At 43.6% G+C, this 20,827-nt stretch overlaps 1 long non-coding RNA gene across 13 annotated transcripts in view; it reads left to right on the top strand.

Annotated features, from left to right (window-relative positions):
- The window catches only part of LOC118165746, a 48,482-nt gene that overhangs the window by 16,454 nt on the left and 11,201 nt on the right, over window positions 1-20,827 (top strand). The window contains exons 4-5 of one of the 13 annotated variants that reach the window (XR_004750207.1): window positions 8,688-8,868; window positions 11,260-11,339. The exons of 10 other annotated variants lie outside the window; for them this stretch is intronic. This is a non-coding gene — a long non-coding RNA (uncharacterized LOC118165746). Of the gene's footprint in view, window positions 1-7,894; window positions 8,044-8,687; window positions 8,869-11,259; window positions 11,340-20,827 lie in introns of those variants that run through there. 2 more of the 13 variants (XR_004750209.1, XR_004750213.1) reach the window with 2 other exon arrangements.

Genomic DNA, 20,827 nt, shown 5'->3' with positions numbered 1-20,827 from the left:
AGTGCAGCCCAGAATTATTCAAAACTTTATCATTAGGTTCTGTAATAACAGTAAAAGAAGAAACCCGGGTCTTGCTGTGCTTGGCAAAATATGTCACGATGGCAGTGTGCAATGATTGTTTATGGCTGTGTTTGTGCTATTTATTGCCTTCTAACTAGGAACACGGAAAATTCAAGGGTCGTGACTGAAACACGTAGTGGGGCTGTCAGGCAGCTTTTTCATCAGCTTGGCAAGTGTTTTGTGTGTCAGCATTGGTGGCTGATAGCTGTAGGCAGATGCTGCCTGGGTCGGTGTCACTCGTGACCACCCAGCTTCCTAGCAGGGAAACTGAGGCAGCAAGGGGAGGGGACTGGCAGAGGCAGTGCAGTGAGAGCTGGTGGCAGAGCCCTACTTGGTCCTGGAGCTCTCGGTCCATAGAAACAGCTTTTTGCCTTCCTGGAGATTTTTCTATCTTCATGGGACCCGCGGTTCCTGTGAGAGTCTGAGCATAGCCCCTGAGCTCTCTGCCTGTCCCCTCGGGTGGCACTTGGGGCACCCAGCTGTGGCTTGGCCCTGTTGTCTGTTCCTCACTCGCTGACCCCAAATGGAGTTTCTTCCTCCCGGCCCTTACATTCAAAGCCCCTTCGATCGGTGTGCATCTTCACTGGCTTGCTCCAACTTCTGGCTCCAAGCCCTGTTCTGCATTCAGCGAAAGCCTGCAGAGCAGTACCAGTGCCAACAAGCTGCATCGATGTCTCAGCGGCGCTCTCTCCTCCCACTCCTTCCTACTCCTTTGCTACTTACTTCTACCTTCCCCGACCGTGCGCTTTCCCCTGCCTCCTCCGAATCCCTCCTCCTCTTCTCCCCCCACTTCCCACCCTCACCCAACAAAGTCTTCGGTTCTTCCCGCTTGTAATTTGTCGCTAATCAGCTGTCAGTGTTGGAGCAATGATGAGAGGTTCATCTCTTGCTGAGGGTAATGGCCTTAAAAGTCACAGAGTCAATGTCAATGGGATCGCTCCAATTCAATCAGAGACCTGAATGAGAAATGGCCCCCGCTGACATTAGCACTCATTTTGAGCCCAAGCATCTGGGCCCTAGTAAATAACCATCAGTGGGTGGGTCCGGGGGACAGGTCATTAGCCCCACGAAAAATAAATATCGTTTCCCTTGATGGCTGCGAGTAATTTAGCTCAGACGAGGAAATTTCACCCTAGATTAAGTATGATGAGCCAATATCAGTCAGAGGAGGCCAAACAGTGAGAGCTTGATGAGATAGAGGGAAATTTATATGCAGCTGGCTGAATGCAAGATGAGTTGAAAGAAATGATGTACTCTTCCACTCTTTAGCCATGTGCAATGCCAGGCACTGTGTCTCCTGCAACCAGCACCCCCTTCTGACGCTGCTGGGCCCCCCAGCCCTTGAGCACGCGTTTGTGCACGGCATGGCCCACCCGCTGCTGTCCCCTCCCCCTCCGCCACCATCTTCTCTGTCGAATAACTGGCTCTGGTGTTGACAGCTTTCGCAGGCGATGCCTCCGAGTCAGAGCAGCGGTGGCAGCTTCCGGAGAGGAGCTTGCCATGTCCGCGGGCTTGCACACAAGTCGCAGCCACGGCCAGCCCTGCCTATCCAAAAACAGCACGGGAGCTTAATTGCTCTGCAGGCCCTCGAGGCCCATCGCCTGCTCCCTTTCTCTTACACAACTAACACAATAAGCCTATTCCTGCACCTTTGCTTTGCATGCAGTATTATTTTTTCTAGTTACTTCTTGAGCCCACCAGTCTAGTACACGATATGCTAGATGGCTATTAATTCCACTCCCTAGCCCCTCTTTATCAGGAGCACACACTGGGAATCGTATTTTATGTCTGCTGGAAACAGCGAGGAGGCAGCTTCGCTCTCCCTCACTGGCCCAACTCTGCATCCCTAAAGCTGTGGCTTCAGGCTGGGGCCTGTCCCCGGCTGTGCCCCGGATACAAATCGGGCATGCTGCAGCACCCTGCTTGGCTCTCCCTTGTCATTTGGTCTTTCTGGGCGACCCCTGGATAACTGGGACAGGAGCATGGGATGAACACAGTGAGCTGGGATGCTGGAGGAAAACTGAAGCAGGCCAAGAGCAGACAAATGAAACAGAAACCATGTGGAGAAGTGCATTATTTCAACGGAGGCATGAAGGAGGGAACTGCAAATGGAAGTAAGAGGCCTTGCTGCAGCCAGTGCAGGCCTTGGGCGCCTATTTGGAGGCCAGTTTTTCAGCATGAGAGCCAATTAATAGTGATAAGAACTACTGTAGTGCTAAGAACTACTGTCAGACTGTTATGTGGCAGAGCCAGGTGGCTTTGTCCTGTATTTCTTCCTACCTGGTGCATTTCCTTGTGCCTGAATACTTGTCTTAATTTGCTTACATTCTCTCTCTTGCCCCATTAAAAACTGTCATCCTCAAAAGACCAAGCAGTTGGAAGGTCTGACAGCGAGCAAGCAGGTGGAAGTCTGCTGGGAATGCCCTTGTTTCCTGTACAGAATGTTTCCAATAGGAACTAGAGATTTTCTTCTATCAGCTTACACATTTCCACACTGTACTCCAAGTAATGACAAAGTGTGTTTATCCTGTATTCCTGGGAACCTCATCTGTCATTGTGCTGCTTCCAGTGCAGCGGCAGGTATGTAGCACTTAAATCATTTGCTTTTTTAAAGAAGAGGTGCTAGTTGTTCATGCGTGTCAGCACCTTTTATGCCCACCTGAGCAGAAGCAAAAGTATCTTTGTAAATATTCTGCCATACCTCATAAAACCTCTGTTAAATGCTGGGTCTTGCAGTTGTGCTGAAAGGTTGGCCAGTGTGCAAAGCAACAGGCTGAAGTGCCAGGATAAGTACGTTAGGCACATAGCATTTCACCTGGCCTAAAAACATCTGGCTGCCATTGAAGAAGTATTTCTTTGAAGTAAATCCTGTGCAGGTATGGTCAGTGGAACAATGACAAATTATGCAAAAAGGAGGTCTGGGCAGGACAGAGAATTTGAGACGAAAGGAAGTAGAGAAAGGAAAAGCTTGGACACAGATGTACTTTGTTTCCAGTAGAGAAAGGAAAAGCTTGGACACAGATGTATCTTGTTTCCAGCCACTCTGGTTTTCAATATCCTTTGGATTACACCCTTGAACTGCAGGATCTGCAGCAAGGATGGCCCATGTGTGGGTCTGCCAAGTCCCCCAGAACCATCTGTGTGTTTGACTTTCCTGCAATGCAGTGGTGTTGGGAAGAAGCTGACACCATCTCCTGCTTCGGAGTTGCGTTCTTTTGGGGAATGTTCCTCTCCCTGAGCTTTCCTTTTCCCTCAGCTACTGGAGTTGCAGGTTTATGGTTTTCTTATGCTTTGCAGAAGGATGGGATGTTGGTTCCCCTCCTCCAGGGTAACCGTGAGGTGGTAACTCTGCCCAATCTGGTTTAAAAAAAAAAAAAAAAAAAAAAAAAAAAAAAAAAAAAAAAAAAAAAAGGAATCAAATGAGAATTTCATTCTGCAAAAGATTCAAAGTTTTCAGCTTTTTTTCCCCCTCCTTTCTTGTATATCGAGGTAAAATCTATCCGTCTCTCTGATTATCTGTTTATCTGTTTTTATTTATTTATTTATTTTTAATATTGGATAATGCTGAGGTACGAAAATTGTCAATTTTCAGCTTCCCTGCTTCTTTCCTGATGATATGATACTGTTAGCTGAAAAAGAGGGCTGCTTATAAAGCAGGGAGTAGAACTCTGATTTTTTTCTTCAAGAGAAAGCAATGTAGACAAGAGAAATAAATGCATTGACTGACCTAGTACCTGCTCTTAGAGGTTTAGAAGCCAATGGAGGTGACAAGTCAACCCCAGAACATTTCTCTCAGAGGATGATTTTAGTGACTGGAGATTCTTCCTGATGAAGTGTGTGTGAGTCTCTCTTCTCTGTAATGCTTCTTTGGTATGTTTTTTGCTTCTGTCTCTTGGACTTGTCCACATCTTAATGTATCAGAGCTGCAGATCCTATTTCTGTTACAATAAACAAACAAAAAACCCACAATGATTATTAAAAAAAAAAAAGGCAAACAAACCAACCTCCCAAGAGAGGATAGGAGAGGATTGCTTTCAGGAGGTGGGTTTCCTTCTAGAATGTGTTTTTCTTCGATCTTTGAAGAAGTCAGCTCTCCTCTATTGGAGGAGACTTTGCTAGAAGGATGCTTGTTTATGCAACCCTGTCTGCATGTCTCATTTAGGACTTGCTCACGCTGGAGGCCCAGTGGCTTTTCATTGACGATCTTCTCCAAGTGGTACAAGGGTTTTTGTACACAATAGTTTTTCCTCTCTGTCCTTCCTATTTTGAAAAAAAAAATCATTTGTCAGGACTCCTCGAGCCTGAGCATAGATCCCTTTGGAGGGTGATGGTTTGCTCTTGAAACTGACAATAGCTGTTTATCTCTAAGCTCTGGGGGAGGGTGGGGGGCATAGTTACGTGGCCTATCCAGTAATCAGGAGCATCTGTGCAACATTATGGAAATAACTGGAAATACAGTGGAGGTAGAGAGGGAGTTCTGTCAGCTCTTAACTGGGCCAAAATTGTACTTCATATGCAACTGGGTATATGTATAGCTGATTTTGTTGTTGTTATTGTTGCATTTTCTTACAACAACTGGACTTTTCCTTATAATAGCTGGGGATGCTTCAGTCCTAAATATACTTTTTTTCTTGTACTCTTAAGCTACAGCGTGCCCTGGTGGGTAGTATGGGCTCTATTCTAGCCTTGGGTAAGCAGGTGTAAAGTTAGCAGAGTATAGCCTCTACAACTAGACCTGGCTTTGGCCCCATGCCTGTGCTGCTCCCTTGCCAAAGCAAGAATTTGCCATTTCTGCTATTTATTTATTTATTTGTTTGTTTTTCCTCTCCCGGCCCCTGATAAATGTCATTCTTCACCATGCAGTATCTGTCTCCTGCTCTCTTGTGGTGGTACATGAGCAAATTGATGAAGAAACCATTGACAAAGTCCTGATGGTAGAGGGGGTGATGATGAATTGGGAGCCATTATAGCAGGTATTGTGTGCGTTCTACCAGCTGACGCTCAACTTCCCTTCTAATGCCAGTTGCTTTCTATCATCTGGTAAACGGATTGGATGCAAGCTTCTCCCAATTAAAGCCAGTGAGGTCATATACTTCCTAATTACAGGCTAGTCCATTGTGTCTAAATGTGACAGACATGTGCTTGGAAAATTGCTTTTAATGCCTAAATAAACATGATGAACTAAATGGCAGATTTGAATCGTAATTGAAAGTGCTCAGCCTCTTGAATTTTGCACTGACTTTCTGATAGCCACTTGTACTGCCGACCACCCTCATTTGGGGATGTTTTGTTCCTGGCATAGCAATGCTATTATGTTGCATGTGGGCCTTCACCCACTCCCTTTCTCTGGGATATTAGTGTTTTACAAACATATGCAGCATGATCACACAATGGAGAGCGAGCCCGCCCTCCTGCAAGAGTAGAAGAGGACTGTAGCAGGAGAGACAAATTGAGCTGACATCAACAGCAGGAGTGGGTTAGCGAGCAGATCGAGTACAATGCAAGTACAGTGGTACAATGCAGGATGGTTAAACACAGAAATTCTGCATATTGCTAAGAAATCCCAAGTGACCGCTGACAACCTTGGGGCTGAGAGATGTCTCCATGTGGGCAAGCTGTGCTCCCCATTACTTAGGGAAAAATCTGGACTTTTTCCAGATAGGCAGCAGGAGTTGCTCTAAATTCAGACCCCAAGCACGATATTGACCTCCTGTACTGAAACTTTGAAGAAGAGAGGATAAAACCTGTGTAGATATTCAGGAACAGACTTTTGAGGGTATATGTATGTTAAATAATACACTTATGCTAGGCCAAAGGCAATTTAAGTGTTGCATTTTATCTGACACTGAAGGCAAAATGCTCAGTTTCCCAGGCAGCTTGCTATTGCTTGCATATGTATTAGTTTCTGTTGGGAGTATTCCCTGCAGAATTATCTAAACTGGCTAAAGCCTCACTTGGTATTTGCTTGTACTTCATAATGGTTGGCAATATTCAGTGCTCACTAATAGCCCCAAATGCTTGTTGTGCCTGGCCCCACTCTGCTTCTGCTCCAGTTGCTCCCTACGGCCAAGTTTGCGCCTGAAGGTTCGAGTCAGAGTAAGGCAACTGGGGCTGTCCTTGGAAATCAATGACTCTGCTAGTGGTGTCTGGAATAGGTGGTGCCATTGCAGAATTAATATGGAGTAGACCATAGTCCCATCTTTTTTTTCCAGCTCTTGTGACTTCAGGGCTCAGTTCAGCTGGCTGCTTAGGTATGGGATAGACTTTAATGGGCTGGTTTACATGCTTCAGGCTTGGCCCGGAGTGATGTGCTCTGCCAACATGCACCCTGGATTATTTGTACCTGTTCAGATTCACATCATGCAAAGCCCTGAAGCATTGACCTGAAGAGGTAGGAGTGGGGAGGTGATGTTTGTGATTGTGTCGAGGTGGTAACAGGTATGGTGGAATCTGTGGTGAAGTGAAGGCTGAGCCCCAAGCTGGCTCTGGCCAGCAACATCATTTAGCCTAGTTGAAATGGTGTGGTGAGGCAGCATCCAGTAAATCAGTTTTAGTATGCCCTAGTATATGGATACAGCATAAGTATGTGCATAACTTGAAGATTGCAAGCAGCTCTCTTCAAATCGGTGCTTGAGGTTATATGCCAGCATAAACACCCAGCTGGACTGAGGCTTATTCTGACAGGAACTTTCCTGTAGAGATTATCATCATGTTTGCCTCATGCTTCTTTACATGAATTCCTTAATGGCTGCCTGAAAAGACAGTACCATCTCTCTGCCCCATGGTAGGTATGAGCTCTCTGATGCAGGGCAAAAACAATTCCCTTTGCAAACAGTGTTTTATTTTTGGAACTCGTGGGTATCAAGGTCACAGTGGTGTAAAGACAGATGTGGAGTGCTTGGGGCCTGCAGCAATATATTGAGCCCTGTTGTTTTATGTTGATAGCACACTGGTACAATTTACATCAGCTGTTCGTTCTTACTTTGAACTGAAAGGTACAGCAGCTGTTGACGTTATATTTATGGCACTGTAACTATTTAAGCTATGCTTTTGACAAGCACTCACATATTTCATGGTGTACTGCATCCTCTTGGACTCCGATAGGCCAGTTACATGGACTGATGATGAGACACTGCAAGAAACAGCTAGCATGAGAGAGAGGATGTCAACTCTGAAGATCTGGTATAAATTACTCTTGAAGTTACAGGTTCCTTCTCTGCAACCAGTCACCTGTTCCCATACTGCTTGCTGGAGCTTAGTTGTCTTGAGTATCAGTGCTCTTTCAGTTTTGGGTACCGTGCAAAAAAAAATGTGCAAAAGTTACATGAGAAGTGGAAGGTACAAAGTCGGAATGATCCTTATTTTCTTTTTCCCTTGGGAAACCTGTCTGAATGTTAAAAATTTGAATAAATGTGGAGGCATTCACACTTAAGTTAAGTGGGAGCTGTTGTGGAGTCTGAACTCTTGTTGAATACGTTCCTGAATCCAAGCCTTAGATCAGGTGTGCTGAAGCATGAAATGAAGGCTTTATTACCCTGAGATATGTGTACTACATACTGGCATGGGAGGCAGGTTGTTTGTTGCAGCTCTACAGAGGATTTCTGTCCTTTGCAAACGATGTGAAATGAACGCTGTTTATTTGGCACAAGGTACAGACATTAGAGGAAAAAACAGGACTTGCCAGTAAGGGCTTCGTTCCTAGGGTGTAGATTTAATAGCATCAACCAATTCATTTTAAATGACCTGGCTGTTGCAGGCACAGTGGTTTTTGGGAGACAAGGAATGTACAGGCAGCCAAACTAACAGCTTTGATCTCTCTCTAACTTTTTGTAAGGTTAAGTGAATGCCATGCAAATGCAGGATGCCAGGAGAACATCTCTGTTTCTGAAGGATAAAGAAGAAAATTGCATCCAAGCAAGCGTTCCCATCTATAGGGGTTGTGCTTCTGCTAGCAGAAACAATAGAAATATTTCCTTGAAGGCAGGGCAGCCAAGTATCCTGCTCTGCTGCAGAATCCTTGTGTGAACTTGGATTGGTCACTTAGGTAAAAACCCTCAGAGATCTTTTCACTTTGACTTTCAAGTAATTTTCTGGGGGATATAAAGGCCAAACTGCCTTTTACAGTCTACGTCTTACTTTCTTTGGCCTCACCAGTACAATTTTCACGCCATATTCAAAATGTACCCAGGCACTCCCTGTTCTCCAGTGACTTTGCTGTTACAATTGTGAGTTTTGGGGAAGATAAACACAGTGAAGATTGCAAAGTGCTTACTTGATAATGGGAGCCATAGAAACACCTGACATGGATAAGCTGCTCTTTTGTGCCTGTGTCCCGTAAGGAAAAGCGTTATTTATTCTGACAGCATCCTCTAAGCACTGGGAGCTCCCTCTGGGCTTCACCTGATGCCTTTAGCCTGATTACTGCCAGCCCTGCAGCCTTCCACTAACTTATTCCCACATACTATAAACCACCCATTAGCCTTTTTCCTCAAAAGAACTTATTTACAGAGGCCTGCCACCGCCTTTACTGCATTGTGTAGGAACTGTCTTTCTGGCTCTGCAGCCACTGAGCACCAGTGTACAAAAGCAAGTTTGTGGCTGGAATTTGCTGTTTCTTTCCTGTCCAGATGGTCACTCTCAGCCCCATTTGACCTCTCAAGTACAGGCTCTGGACTCGAAAGCAGGAATTAACAGGCTTCATCTTCTCCTTCACAACAAACTGTGAAGAGCTTCAGCAGGAGGTTGGCTTCAGGGAGAGGCAATGTATCGGAACACATTGCAAAAGACACTTCTTGCAAGAAAACACGGGTAAGTAAATGAAATACTGCTTTTCTGCCTGAAACTGGAACTCATTTTCCAAGGACCCCTGCTGAAGAGAACTCCCTTGGGTGTTTCACAGAAATGTTTTCATTGAGTGGTCCCTCTTCCTTGAGTGGGCAACATGGTGTTCTTTTCACTCTGCCCTGCCTGCCCTGTTTGTTTGTCCTTGAGCACCCCTTACCTGTGGTAGATGTGACAGTGAATACCAGTTGGTGTGACCTTAGTTCACAGAAATGGTGATGAAATGGTGATGGAAGGGTAGCACTTGCACCTCTGTGGGACTAAGTGGTGAAAGCAAGCAGCTAAAGCTTTAACAATTAAGGCAAAAATTGGCCTGCATGTGTGTCACAGAAGGCTCTTCTGCAGGGATTTGGCTGTGAATACTTCCAGTACTTTATGCGTTTGAGACTGGATTCAGTGGCTTAGGGTGTACCCTCACAGTGGCAGACAAAAGTCATTAGTGATGCCACCATCGGCCTGTGAGTGCTGACGAGTATCTCATGCTAATTCTAGCTAATTAGTGTGAGGGCTAAGTTTAAGTTTGGCACTCATCTGTTTTGTTTCCATGTTTTCTTTTTAATGGAGCTGTTTTTTCTGAATGCTTTCATATACTGGAGTATAATAACAATAAATTTATAAATAAATAATGTATAGTATTATTTATATTATAATGTCTTAGATTTATTACTCTGTGTATGCGTGTTTGTTTTTGTGCTTTGTTCTGTACCTATTTTGGACCCCCTACAGAATATGCTAAGATCATACTTGCTTTCCAAAGAGTGGTTTCAGATAGCCAATGCCAAGCTAAACTGCATGCTCTTGAGTATCAGAGATACCTTTGGCATTTGGAAAATTAGTACAAAGTCAGCAATTGTGCAAAGTCCCCAGGTAGCCTAAGACTGTGCAGCCAGGTGATGTTCCTGTTGCTTCCTTTGAGGCTTTCAAGCTGCAACTATTAAAAAAAAAAAAAAAAAAAAAAGTGTAGGAGATAACATTTTAAAATTATTATCCCCTGGAAAATTTTATAAAAGTATTCTGTGTGGTCACCATTACACATTTCAGACCAGGCTCTCTGACAGTGCAAACAGATGGGAGTTAATTTCTGTTTGCTTTATCTTGTATCATTATATCATGGTTTTGAATCCTGCATTATTGCATTCCCTCTCCTTGCTTGAGAATAGTGTGGAAGCAACTAGTCACTTCAGCAAACTTTGTTCAGGGTTTGGAAATTAATAGTAGTCTGCTTTCAGTTTTAGGGCATGTAGTTCCAGTGACATCTTTATGGATAGTCATGGGAAACAGAAAAGTGTCCCCATGGTTATAGGTGTAAACCCCCCCAGTTTGACCATTTTCCCTCTAAGCCTCCAGGCTGGATTCTGGACTCAAACACAAACGTTTTACTAAAGCTTTACTTGTCATGGTTCCCGGGACAAGGCTTTACCTAAGCAGTTACTTTGTAAAATCTGAGGTTTTCAACGTTTGGGCATACAGAAAGTGCCTTTCTTGAAATGTGACATATCAAACACAGAAGCTGGCAGCCAGAATACATAAAAACATACTGCAGAAGTCAAAAGGTTTCAAAGAAGACGTTCTGACATTTGAAATGTCACTATCAGCAAGGTAGTATGGTAGTGCTGTCTGCGAGTGTCAGCACTAGGAAGAGAATGCTTATCTCCTGAATTGCTGTCCAATGTAACAGCAAGATCATCCTGTTTTTGAAATGATGGCATTTTAATCAATTGGAAAAAGCAGCTTGAGCTGGCAAAGTTCCTCTTCTTTCTCCCCCCTTTTTCTCCCCTTTCCAGCACTCATTTAATGCAGCTAAACTGTGGCCAGAAAGATTTTGTAGAGAGCAGTTCCAACAATATTCTCTCCAAAAATGAGACACCCTCAGCTCCTTATTTCTGCCAGCAGCAAATTTTTAGGAGTGATTGATAAAGTCCCAGGCCTGGGGGCTTTGTAATGGAAGTGCTGACAGACCCTTAACTGGAGCATTGTGAAATGCAATGCTGTAATACAATGAATAATATTCATGAATCTGCCATAATGCCGGATATTATCACTCATTACCATTGTAAGAAAGGGGTGATTAAACTAATAGTTACTGAGAGACATTTCTGGTGACAGGAGGCAATGATTAGAATGAACTGACTTCAATATACATTTAGAACTGGGAATAATGGGATGTGGCAGGAAGCCAATAAGTGAACATGGCCCACAGCTCTGATCAATGAATTACTTTTTTTCCGCTTTACAGCAGTACATGGTGTTTAATGAAAAATCAATAGCCCCCTGTAATTCAAAACTGTAATCAATCGTTTGACCTGAAGCTTTCCCTTTTTTTCTTTTTTCCTCCCTCTCCCCCCTCTCCACTACCAGGGAAGATGTCTTTGGCTGATGACACAGTTCAGTTGCAAGACGCAGTAGTTCACAAGGCTCGCAGAAGGAACCTGACACAGGTCTGCTGCAATTTATACCAGCTGCAACACATATATATGGAAAATCTGGGGGCGGACTAGGTTGGATGTTGCCACAGTCTTGCCTCAGCCAGGATGGGAAGTTAAATGAGAACTCTTTGCTCCTTCTTTACCCTCTCATCACTGGCCATGAGGGGTTTTATAACGAGCAGTCCCATTCAGATGTGGATTGAGGGCATCTGTTGAGAATGGTTGGCCCCTTTCTTCAGGCTGTAGCCACTTGTGCAGCCCAGTCATGGAAGAATTTTGCTGCCCCAGGCAGCTGCCTTTCTGGCTGTGCAAGAGGCAGCCCACCTCCACCCCTGCCTTTGACTGTAGAGGGTCAGAAGAACTCTCCCGTTAGGAAGGCACCCCACCAGAGAGCTCTGCTGGATGTCTCCAAAGTGCTTTCAAAACTTCAGATGAAGGCTCATAGGTGTTCAGCGATACTACAGTGATACTACTGCTTCTAAAAGGAAAGATCTTCCCACCAGGCCTGTTAGGTCCTCTGGATTCAGCCAAGCTCTGTCAGTTGACACCATTAGATCTGGCTTGTGAAGCCTCTGCTTGATATAGGTGTGAATTAATTCAGCTTTTCAGCTTTGTTCCAAACACACCAACAGAGGCATGAGTGAGAGAAAAATAATGCAGCTGAGCATCTCTCAGAAAACTCAGAACCATACTTTGCATGTAGGTACATCTTGTCGTCAGTGCCTGGCAAGCGTTGTTAGAGGGTTTTATTTTAAACACTGGGAGAAAGGAGGAACTCAGTTTTGGAAACAGATTGTTAATGCACCTGGACAATTAGTGTCCATTGACCTCAGTAAGATAGGCAACTTTGTTTGGTGGGGCATGTTTTGTTAGATACTAGAGAAAAGTTTTTGGTCTGATTTTTTTGTTGAAGAGATCTTACTACTAGGGCTGTTAATGCTGTGTGCCTAGTGTCTTACTGAGCTAAACTGGTAGCAGGTATAACGCTGGGCTTCTGTGCAATTGCTCCTGATTTGTACCAGTGAGAACAAGAAAAAAGAGTAAGTCTGGCAAGTGTCAGCAGCACCTTTTTTGAAAGGATAACAAAGGTGATTAGCATCATTTGCAGTAGTTCAAAGGATAACCAATTTCTATGATTGGTAATAAAACCTTACTCTCAGCAAATCCCCAGAAAGGACAGTTTTTGAAAAGTTAAGGATTTATTTGTAGGTATTGGAGTATTTTACTGCTTCTTCTGTATACCTTGCTGGGTTTTTTCTGTAGTCCCATCACCAGCTACCAGACTTGAACACCATCTCCAATGGAAGAAAATGAAGCACCAACAATGGCAAAGACTTGCCTACTGCAGGATTATTCTGAACAGCCTGTTCCTGACTGTTTTGCTCAGTCTACTTCTAAATGATTCAGTGATAAAATGTCACCCTTTTCCATTCCAAGACAACTCACGAATGGAAAGGTTTTTGCTCATAACCTAAATGTAAGGATATTGTCATGGTATGTCATTTTGGGTCACTCTTGTACCCCTGACTAAGGAGTTTTCTGCCTCGATGCATCAGGAAGATACATGGGTTAAGCCAAAATTTACAGCATCTCTTCAGTTCCTCACTCACCACCCCCACCCTTTCCCCCCTGCTATTTGTTGTAGTGCATGAGGAGAAGAGAGCAAGCGTGTCTCTTGGGTTTGACGGCTCCCTTCTGCTTCTCCGTCTTCTGTGGTCGCTGCTTTTGCTGCTTTGCCTGTTAACTGAATGGCTGATTTCCTGGCACAGGGACAACATCGGTCCCTTGGCGGGAAGCTGAGCACACGCAGTATTGCCAAGCAACACTTTCCAATGGATTGTGTGTGCCACAACTCTTGCTTGGTGTCACATGCTGCAGTCTTCTGATTTTTTTTTCCTTTCCATCCAGAGAAAATGCATATGCATAGGGATGTGGGATTGAGTGGGTAGAAATGGGATCTTAGTAGGCTGGGGGAAAGTATTAGGGTAGAAGGGCCAGGATTCCTTAAGGACACAGATACAGCTAGAAAAGTGTTTATATTTTGGTCTGTTTAAGAGCTTTGTATGGAAGCTGGGCTGTACTGGACCATTCTGAGTCAGCTGCTAAGATGCCTGTGTGTGTCTCAAGAGAGCATGGGTTGCTTCCCAGTCCACCAACACGAGGGTCTGTCATTGCCCTCTGCGAACCTCAGCGGGACACAGCAGGTCCTGCCCTGAAGGCAGGCTAAGCTCAGGTGAAAATGTGATGCTCTGAGCATGTTTTCCGCACTGCTCATTTTGTTTTCAGCTGTTTCTCCTTCCTTTTCTCAATAGTGCTCTGCCTTAAATGACAGTCCCTGTGTAACATCTTAGTGACCATGTTTCTTTGAAAACACGAGTGTCGGTGCAAGGAAAAGCTTCCTTGCTTCCTGCTTGAGGAAAGGCATCTAGAAGACTGCTCTTCAGAAGTATTGGTGCTGATAAAGGGGTTTGTTGGAATGTGACAAAAGGGAGGCAGTCCTTGCAGGCCAAGCAGCAAGCAGTCTGCATAAGAATATCTAGATCTCCTTTACTGAGTATTTACCAGTGGCCTATGCATTTCTTATCTGCTCTGTCCTCAGCTTGAAAAGGACAGATGTCCCATCCTGGAATTTCTTGTTTGGCACTAGAGCTTGCTTTCTGTTTGGGATAACAGAGTGACATAGCAGGTGTGCATGCCCATACAAATAAAGGGTATACTGTACTGTGTGGGAATGAGTTTGCGTATTGGGCTTCTCTGGTCTCAAAGGGCTAAGAAGATGATTCCTTGTCCTGTCCCAAAGCTATTGAGACTATGAACAAGGGGAGTGGATTTCATCCTGAAAGAACATCTTCAGTGATAGATGATGAGCATTCATTGTGGGCTTGGTCCCAAAACTGTTCCCAGATCAGGCAAGAGAACTGAATGCAGCCCTTGAAGCACTCACACTAGTTCTAAATGTCCTTTTAATCTCTGAGCAGGCCCTTCTGGATTTTATTGCTCTTTGGAGTAGCCTGAGTAGTGATGCCGTTGCGCTGCTGCGGGCCCATGCCAAGTGGTCTCTGCTGTGGGGCCTTTTTGATCTTCACTGCTGTTTATTCTGAAAGACGACTGGATGAGGGCTTTGGGATTTGGCTTCAGGACTTGGAGACGATGCTTTAAATGCAAGGAAAATGGAATAAGTGAAAGCATCTTTATTCAAGAGCTCTCTTCCCACCCCTCAAGCCTGTCACCAGAACCACATACGTGGCTCTTAACTGTCTACCTGGTCACTGGGATGGTGGGTACCAGGCACCACCTCAAATACAGCATAGAAGCAAGAATGGTGCTAATAACAACGTGGGAATCAGAGAGGCAATGAAACTCTCAATCTGGACGTTGCAAATCTTGTCCCATGAATGGAGTGAGTGAATTCGCAATAACACTGCAATTGGTGCAATGGCAGCTTGTCAGGCAGCTACTGGAGCAAGTAGAAGCACTCAAGCTGTGGTAAATACACTCTGCATCACAATTATGTAACAGACCGCATCCTATCCTGCACTCATTTGCTGAACAAAAAGGGCCAGCTCCTCAGCTGGTGCAAATTGGGGTGGTGCCACTGACTTCGATGGATGAGGACTTAACCCTGGGATGGTTCTCGACAATCTCGCTCTCAATTTCTTTATCTCATGCCATTTAGAGATGAACCTGTGTTCTTACCTTCTGCTGCGTGTGCGACTTAATTGATTTCTATTTTTTTAGATGCTATTTGTTAATTCACATTGTGTATTTTGCCGACCAATTATATGCATGGCCATATTGTGTGACTGCAGCAGTCTGGTGCAGTGCAAGGAATGCCACATCATGTGAGACGTTTCATCTCCATGAGTAACCTAGTCACTGTGGTAAATGAATACATGAATACAGTACATCCAGGAGAGATTAAACGTATTGACCGGTGCCTCTAGTCACCATACAAATGTCATTGTTTTTTAATTTTTTTCCCCCCTTTCTTGTTTTCTCGACACATTTTGGTCCCCTTTTCGCTTCTCCCCTTTTCCCTTAAGTAGAGATGACACAGATCAATACCTTTGATGGAAAGTAATAATCAGGCCTATTAAGTGACAAAGGTTTACTCTGTAACAGCTGTGCTGGCGGGAGAGGAGAGCTTGTCTGACTAATGAATCATGAAACAATCAGGCAGTAGCCATTTGTGTTTAGATCTGTAAATATGGTGTGGTTCAAGTGCCAGACCATCTCCAGCACTCCAGCTGGGGGCACAGATGGTCCGCATTCAGAACAGCACAAGTGTAAAGAAAAGCTTCCCCTCCCCCCTCCCCCCCCTCCCTTTTCCTTTTCTGTCCCATACTGCCCCTCTCAGAGGAACTGATCGGCTAGCTTTAGGATAAAGTTATGTTGTGGCAAGTCATAATGTTGGCCCCTCAGACTGAGCAGCTCTCAGCAAAATGCATGCTGTTGTGCTTGTCTGAGAGCAGAAAAACCACAGCAAAGCCCACAATTTATTTATGCTGTTTGAGGGACTCTTACATTTTTAACTAAAAATTACTGTTTGTTCCTTGCTTCCTACCCCTTCCATTTCTTCTTCATGCCCAAAGAACAGATTTCCTTCTGAAAGGCATGATGACGTCAGCTTTCTAGCTCCTAGATGACAATTGAGCATCACATCAGGAATTCAAAGCTGGAGCGCAGGCCCAGCAAGAGAGGGAGAGAAAAAAAGTCAGGGAGTTCAAGCTGTTTCCACTGTCTTGACTTCAGCTGAGAGTGCAGCCTCCAGTACTGGTTGTTTATGCAGCTTTTCCTCCCTCCTCTTAGAGGAGGCCAGGGATCCCAGCTGACATCAAAGAAGCTTCTGATTCTTTTTTCCAAGAGCTAGTACCATGCTAATGAATATGTGTTGAGTGCTTTCTCGACTGCAAAGAAAACAGCATATCAAGTAGTCTTGTTTATGTAATATCTAAGTTCAATTTTGACAAATTTCACTGTTTAAATTGTGGAGTTTAATGCAGTGAATTAAGGAGACCTATTTTTCTGCTGTCTTTTACACTGATGGAACTCCATAGACACCAAGCAATAGGAGAAGATATAATACAGAAATAATGACGACTTGAGGCCACAAAGTTATTCCTGTAATCGGTGTGTGCTGTTGGAAGCTTAATTGCCCATTGCAAGCTTTCTGTTATGGAACACTTATTTTCTTTCATGGCATGTATATGTTTCACTGTGTGTGTGTGCACATGTGCCTTTATAAATCTATTCAGTACGTTATTTTACTGTAACCGCCTGAATCCGAACAATTTGCACCTTGGTTTAGTGAAAGATGCTGTTCATGCAGTGGGACAGTTGTTACTGCAAATATGTATTCTTTGGATGTGCTTTGGATTTCTTTAGCTGCAGTTGGGTAAAGGAGCACAAGATGAAGCAAAGAAATAACTTCATCTCTTGGGCACAGAAGTTGGCTTTGCTGGCAGATGTACGAAATTGACAAGGGCAGAATCAGGTAAGTGTTAAGCCAAGCAGCTGCATTGGATTAGCGCTTTTTGCAATAGCAAGGCTGTGTGTTAAGGCAAATGTTTGCATAAATATATGTCTGTCTAAACTCTAGTAGAATAATGGGGTGTACTTGAAAACATCTGCAAAACAATTTCTTTGTCGTTTTTTAATAGGTGAGATAATGCTGAGTTACCATTGTCTGGATCACTCAGTGGCAGGAAATGATGAGTTCTTAGCATTGTGACCTTCTCTTCAGACCTCTCTGAAGAAGGCAGTCCTGGGGAAAGTCTGACTTTCTGTTCTTACTTCAGTACTCATTTATCTTAGGAGTCTCAAGGTAGCTAGCATCTCTGCTTATTGTTGTTGTTTGCTTCTACAGATTGTCACTCTCTTGGCAGCTTCCTGGCCGCGTTGGGGAACTGTTACCTTGGAGGAAATGTTTTTCCAGTAGGTCTTGCCTGAGGCTCCAGCTAGGCAACCCTGTATGCTTCTGCCCTTGTTCTGTGCTGCATCTTCTGTGATAATTCCTGCTCAGGCTGCAGTACACTGTGAATATAAGTCAGTGAAGGTGTTTGACCTGTTAGTAATTTTAATTTGTGCTAATTTCTTGCCGTGTAAATAATTTCACAGGGCACAAGACAGTGAAAAGACACATCCCTGTGTTCATTTGAAAAACAGATAGGTTTCTCTACACATATTCTAGCTGCTTCTGACTCTCTGGAAGCATACAATGACCAGAAATATGCAAAGTCATGTAGTTTCCAAACTACATGGAAAAACTACATTCAAAGAATGGAGCAGACTGTGGACCCTTATCCTGTTTTCTGTTATACAGTTGGAAGAAAATGCAAGGGGGTTCAGTGAATGGACCTCTGCTGGCAGGCCCAAGAGTTGAATTTGGTCTTTACTCCTTTCTACAGTGGGTCAGAACTCTAATGAGCACTCTCTGCTTCTCCAAAATGACCTGAAAGGTAATAGCATTTCATCACCTAAGTTTTGGACTCTATTAAGTGTTCTTTATTAACTTAATTATACTGAATAACTATAGAGACCCAGTTAAACTGGCATAGTCAACAAGATTGGGTGATGGTCTGCTTAGCTTGGAATTGGTTTTTATCACTCATTGTCCTAGTGAAAGGATGTTTTTGTCTCTGATCTTCTCTATCCCTCTCTCGGGTAACAAGGAAATGTCTTAAGGGCTGAAGTCACTATGGACCAGTGTATCTCAGTGCAGTTTACTCACAGAAAGGCAGTTACTGATTCCAGAGGCATAATTTGGACTTGTGTGTCTCAGGTGAATTGGAGTAGGTTATATAGCATTTGGAAAACTGCTTTGCTTTAGCTGCTTTTAAAAAGAAAATCATATAAAGCATAAAACCAGACCAAATGAGCAAAAAGTTCTGAAGAGACGTGAGGACTGCCTAACAACTAGCCACAGCACAGGTCTTCAGCTGCTGTAGTTTGCTGTGTTGCCTTCCTGACATACAGGAAAGAGGTGTGGCTTGCTGTCTGCCACGGGCTTGGCCCAGGATGCGTACCCTTGCAGAGGTTTGTTGATAAGAATTTAAAAGTTCCTCAGCCTTGATAACTCACAATGACAGTATCTGAAATAAGGATACAGGGCAAAAAGGGAGAAGGGAGTGGGCTTTTGTCTTTTTCTTTTATTTTTCTTGTTTTAAACCACTATTTTGTGTGGACAAAGAAGCAAGTTTGCCAAAACCCAAAGAAATAGAGATTTTGTGGTTTTCAACAATGCTACCATTCTTTCCAAAAATCACATTATGTCCCACCTCATTTAAGCTGTTGAATGGTTATGTCATGCAAAAAGGTGGATGAGAAGAAAAGCCCCAAACTCTTTCAGCTAGATCAGTGCAATCAATAAAGCTCACAAAGGTAATTATTCTCTGATTTAAGACCTGTTCTTCTGCTTGCAGTATTATTTGCTTGCGCTGACCAAAATGCTTTAGGGAACAAAAGGAAGTTTAAACTTACGTAAAAATAATTTCTCCAGGAAGTGGTTTTCATCCTTCTCTTTTCCAATAACTTCTTTCATCTCTTCTCCTTTTGGGGAGGGGAATAATTTATTTTTTCTCAAGAGTAAGGCTTAATTTTGCTTGTTGAAAGCATCTTCCTAGAAAAAAGTGACTGGGGCCATGCACAGCTGGCTTTTGAAAATTGAGTTTCTCTGAAACTTCCCTGCTATTATCTTGACAATCTTATTATTATCAAAGCATGCAAATATTAGGTATGACAATGAATGCTCACGGCAGGGAGGAACGTAGCTTGGCCATCAGAGGAAGGGGGCCACTAACAATTGTGCCCCCTGTTGCAAAAGGCATAATAATTTAATATTCTCATACTGGGAGTCTCCATTTTGTTTGGCCTGCATAGAGCCACTGAGCGTGTTGTTTCCTTTTGGCCAAATCACAAGGGCCGTTCCTTGAACATTTTGCAAGACTTCAAATAGGGGATCATGCTGATAATGACTTCAGGGCAGGATTTTTTTTTTTTAAGCTTAGGAATAAATGATTTAACTATTAAACTGAGTCAGGCTTCTAGCTTTTGAATGTAATTTATTTCAAGGTTGTGTTAAACTTGTTAGTAGATCAATCGTTTTTCTTCTTTTGCCAGCCTGCTTAGCAAAAAAATAGGGAAGACAAATCAGCTAAATGTCATCAACTTGGTATATTTGAAGTGTCACATATTGTAATCATTAACCACCAGCTGCATTATCTGGATATGGATTTTATTTTTTAGGACTGTGTTTATTCTCGGCTCCTAAAACTCATCAGTATAGGAGGACATGTTAATGTCTCATTTTGAAGATAAATAACTTGGCAAATTGGACAATTACGTGATTTTAATGGCCGTTCTCGCTTCTATGCACAAATCTGCCAGCTCATATAGAAGTCAGACATCAGGTGTCCCAAGCCTTCCTGGAAGACTGGCCCTTCGAAACTAATTTGTTCCGTATCCGCGTTGAGTCCTGGTTTGATGTGTAGAAGAAAAGCTATAGAGAATGAGCTAAGCCTGGCAAAGCTGTCTACTTAAGAAGAATTCTCTGGAGCACAGGAATCAACAATTCGGACACTCCCAGCCCTTAGAAACCACTTTGCTCTTTTTAAGAAGAGTATCTAGGAAATAGAGCCCTGGATCAAAACTGCTGTTATCTGTTTACATCATGAGAAGGCTCAGTAGCAATTTTTTAATTTATCAACTGCATTAAAGGAGCAGGGGCAATACAAGAAAAATTGTAGGCAGTAGCAGCTGATGATAACGGGTTGCTTAAAAGCTGTTAGGAGGAGTTATCTCTTTCTCTTCCTCACCTATGCTTTTGCGTATGTATGTGTGTATACAGAATGCATAAAATCCTGCAAGCAGATTGCACGCACCTGAAAAATGTTAAAGATTGCTTAGACAAAGTTCACCAATAAATATAATGTTACAGTGTTCAACACATGCTGGAGATTCCCATGACCACAGGGGTCCTGCCTCTTGTTTAACAGCCTGGTGGTCTGAAACATCAAGGTCAGAGTGCATCTATTGGTCTGTGTGTCTATTGTCTGCACTTCTAACTTAGGCTGGTGAAAGGGATAATCATGTCTGAGTCAACCTTCACTTCCAAGCCTGCACCATTTGAAGCCTGTTCATGAATTATTATGGGGAGATACTAATGCTGGGTGGCCATTCAGAGTTAAGGAAGGGGCGTCTTTCTCCCAATGTGGATACCGGGAACAAGGTTTCGTTTAAGTTAGCTGGGGCATCGGGGTTAACACCCTTGATCTTCCTTTGTTGAAAGTTGTGGGATTTTTGGCATGCATGGAGCCAGGGTAGGCAATTCCTGCATTTCACTGGGGCTTACCAGAGTCCTGACAGTAGAGACACAAGCCTGTATATATACAGGTTACCATTAATTTCTATCATGAAAGTGGGACCTCTTCTCATGCTGTCAGGTATACGTTGCACAGACCACAGTTAGCACCGATCTGCAGGACATAAGAGAACAGAGAGCA

The sequence above is a fragment of the Oxyura jamaicensis genome, chromosome 4 (genome assembly GCF_011077185.1).
Source record: "Oxyura jamaicensis isolate SHBP4307 breed ruddy duck chromosome 4, BPBGC_Ojam_1.0, whole genome shotgun sequence".
NCBI classification, from domain to species: Eukaryota; Metazoa; Chordata; class Aves; order Anseriformes; family Anatidae; genus Oxyura; species Oxyura jamaicensis.
The sequence above is the reverse complement of the archived record's forward strand: the minus strand, read 5'-3'. Positions and strand labels throughout refer to the sequence as shown.